This window comes from Danio rerio, chromosome 5, assembly GCF_052040795.2.
Source record: "Danio rerio strain M-AB ecotype USA chromosome 5, GRCz13ab, whole genome shotgun sequence".
NCBI lineage: Eukaryota > Metazoa > Chordata > Actinopteri > Cypriniformes > Danionidae > Danio > Danio rerio.
The window spans coordinates 46,084,869-46,088,668 of NC_141025.1; the positions used below are offsets into that span (position 1 = coordinate 46,084,869).

Genomic DNA, 3,800 nt, shown 5'->3' on the forward strand with positions numbered 1-3,800 from the left:
ATGATAATGATTATTTATTAAGAGCTTTTTTCAGACTCAAATCGCTTACAGAAGCATCAAATCCACAATAAAGAAACAAATGAAAATGTGTCGGGGATCTCAAAACGTTTATAGATAGTATATTAGATTTTATGGAGATGCACTCCCACTACAGAATCATCCCAATTTATCTAGCATTATAAATTATGTCCAAGTACAACGGATGGATATTTATTATTGTTAACTATAGTATAAATAACCTATGAATCCTCACTTTTTAAGTGTTTACGATATTTCTTTGTAAAACGTGAACAAGGAAAGAAGTAGATAAGATTAGATGGACATTGTCGCTTATGCTTAGTGAAACTTTGTATTGGGCTACTTTTTCTTTCACTTAGGTTCTTCAGCTGACTGAGAAGAAATCACGTGACTGCACTGCAAGTCAAAGCAAATAAACGCGAGAGTAGTGAACAAGCACCAGACTTTGAATTGGATTTAATTTCTATTTTCTTTTAAATATTTTGAGCATATTGCAGTTTTACGTCTCTGGTGAACTGCATCGACTTTTCCGAAACAGATCGTTTTTACAGCTCTCTTGTCTGAATGTTTATTTTCGCTTTGTGTTTAACGTTACTCACAAAATATTCTGTTGCTGGACAGAAATGCTTTTGGATACAGAGGCGATGTTTATTACGACAGAATAAGGATTTGGGTTTTTTATTCTTCAATAAATTATTGCCCTAAAAAGGTAAGTCAATTTGTTTGTGCTGTTTGAGAAAAGGTAAAGAGTAAACCGTAATATAATGGACATTAGTGATTTTGGAGATATGTGACACGTCAACATAACATAGACTTAACCTCAACATGCATATAGTGTATAACCTATATAAAGCCCATTAAGTGAAATGCCTAATTTATTTTTATAATGCGATATCTACTTCTAAAATTAACACTTGCTGCATTTGCTGGGCTATGTAGTACACAAGAATATGTATCAGGATTTTTTTTTATTATGATTATTAATATTTTTCAAGGTCTTGATTGCAAAGAAAGACTATCCATAAATTAAATAGCATACTTCCGCGTTGAACGATGAGCTTAATTTCACTTTCATTTTTGCACGCCCTCAATAGTTGTTTCAAATATTGCTGGTGTTATCCTTTAAAACAAACGGCACTTTGACAGGTTATGATGTTTTATTTTCTGACCCAGATATCATCAGAATTAATAGATAGACTGGGGGTTCTATGGTTTTGGGGGCAGATAGCCCTAAAAGGTGTTTTACCTTTAAATTTTTAATGTCAAATTTCTCAAGCCAATTAAGTAAATTGCTATAACTGAGGCATTTACTTGTTTCAGTTCTGCAATGGAGTTCACAGATGAAGAGAAACTCTGGCTGCAAAGATTATCTGCTGAAGTAAGATGCTTTTTCTTCCTTATATATGTTGTGTTTTAATTAAGATAATATTCCGTCAAACCGTAAAATACCACAAACAAAAAATGCTGAAATCGCATTTTGAATAATAATAATAATAATAATAATAATAATAATAATAATAATAATAATAATAATAATTAATAATAATAATAATAATAATTATTATTATTATTATTATTATTATAACAACAAATTATTATTATTATCACCGACAACAACAATAATATTGATAAATAAATAAAACAAATAAAAAACATAAATAAATGAATAAACAAACATTCTGTTTATTGGCCATGTGGTGGCAGTGTAGCACATTTTATATTTTTCTTGCCATTTAAATTAAAGCCTCTGTGTTTTACTTATTTACTGTAGATACCTGAAGGAAATGAACTCACTTCAAACGAAAAGCAGTTCTGGGAGAAAGCAAAGCCAGAGACTGAATTTCTTGGCCAGTATTTCCAGACAATGGCCTCTATACGATTTGGACTGAATGATTTAGGCAGCACAGCCACAGCCATGAAGAACCCTGTTCATCAGAGAAGCTGCGTCGCTTCACCATGTGGATAACCGCCAAACACCAAGAGGAGGACATATTTTCTTTTGGTTATCTAACATAACATTCAGACTCCAATAATTAAAATATGAATAAAAAATCAGCATATAATGGTGAAAGCAGAGTAGCTTTTGGCACTTTGTAATTAAGATCTGTTTTGATGATCATCTCCAGCATTCTTACCTCAATACAAAAATTTATTGGTGCCTGTCAGGTTTTGTTTTGTAAAGTATGTACTACAAGATGATGTGACAACAGTGTAAAATGTGTTTTCTCAGTTAAAGCTTCACTTTAAAAAAATTAAATAAAAATCTTATTTTAAGGCAACAAACTTCAGTTGTTTTAAGTTGACTCAACTTTCAACCCAATTGCTGCACTTGACTCGATTTAAGTTGAGTTAACTGAAATGTCCTGAAGTTTGTTACCTTAACTTTAAGTTGAGTCAACTTTTTTAGTGTAGTTCACCCCAAAAATGAGTATTTACTCGTTATTTTCCCTACTCAAGTGGTTCTAAACTTTTTAAATTTCTTTCTTCTGTTGAAGACAAAACAAAATATTCAGAATGTTAGGAAAAAATAGCCATTGACATCCAAAGAAGGAACAAAAAATACTTCTTCATACACTCTTCATGGTGTCTTCCTTTGCGTTCGACAGAAGAAAGAAGCTCAAACAGGTTTGGAACAACAGGGGCAGTAAATATGACTTTTTTTGTGGGGGGGGGCTATTTCTGCATGCATGCTCTTTTATTGTAGTAATTGTAATAATTTATTGTAGTAATATTGCTTAATTTTATTTTTTCTTTGGGATGTAAAAATGGTGCTCTGTTCTGATGCACAAAGGTGAACCTAAAAGACAGAACTTTGGTTTTAACATGCCTAGGGATAAAAAGCATCTCTACCTCACTCCTATTACAGTAAATGCAGTATATTTAATATACAATCTTTACACACACACACACACACACACCAAAATAACAATATAGAAGAGTACTTTTAGTGTACATTGTTGTTTATTTTGATGATCTGTATATGAGAAGCTTTTACCTAAATACCTGTGCACGATCTGCATTTCTACATTCATCATAAAATGATTGAGCTGTGTTTGTGTACGCACGTGTATGTATAATGTATAATATATGGATTAATAAAAAATATATAACAATTAGTTGTAAAATCCATTTCTGATTTCTGAGCATTTTGTTTTTTTTTAGTTTAGTTTGGTTTACTCTGACCCATCAGAAGCATGAATTACAAATTAATATGATATTTACATGGCAGTTGTGCCTTGTTTATATTTTGTTTTTGCCTACAGGAAATAAATTGTAAAAATGTACAGCATTTGCAATTACATTTCTGTAATCTGTTAACAAAATATAGTTGTTTCCAAGCAACACAGCTTTGTCACTGTCAATGTCAATTTTGTTTATATAGCACTATTAAACACAAGAAAAGGTTGACCATTGTGGTGCACATTACAAATAACAAAGAGGAAGACTATACAATTTCAACTAAAACACACAATTCTCACTGATAAAATGCCAAATCAAAAAGGTACGTTGTTAGCCAGGGGCGGACTTTACCAATAAGCAAGGTGAGCAGCCTTAGGGCTCCAGGGAAATTGGGGGCCCCCACCGATGACGAGGTCTTTTAAATGTTTTATATCATTCTAAAATCTGCCTATAATCATTAGGATTTTAACGTTGTTACTTCTTTTATAAACCGTGGACCACAATGGATAGTGGAACGTTCCTTCTATACTAAACATGCAAATATAAATATCTAACCACCAGTACGGTTAACTAACTGTAGTTTGTAAACTTGTTTTTAATTT

General features: G+C 31.9%; 1 long non-coding RNA gene across 1 annotated transcript; it reads left to right on the forward strand.

Annotated features, from left to right (window-relative positions):
- Positions 1-458: 458 nt before the first annotated feature.
- Positions 459-3,143, forward strand: LOC103911103 (uncharacterized). The gene is made up of 3 exons (XR_015491632.1): positions 459-727; positions 1,339-1,396; positions 1,790-3,143. It is a non-coding gene; the product is annotated as an uncharacterized LOC103911103 (long non-coding RNA).
- Positions 3,144-3,800: the final 657 nt, after the last annotated feature.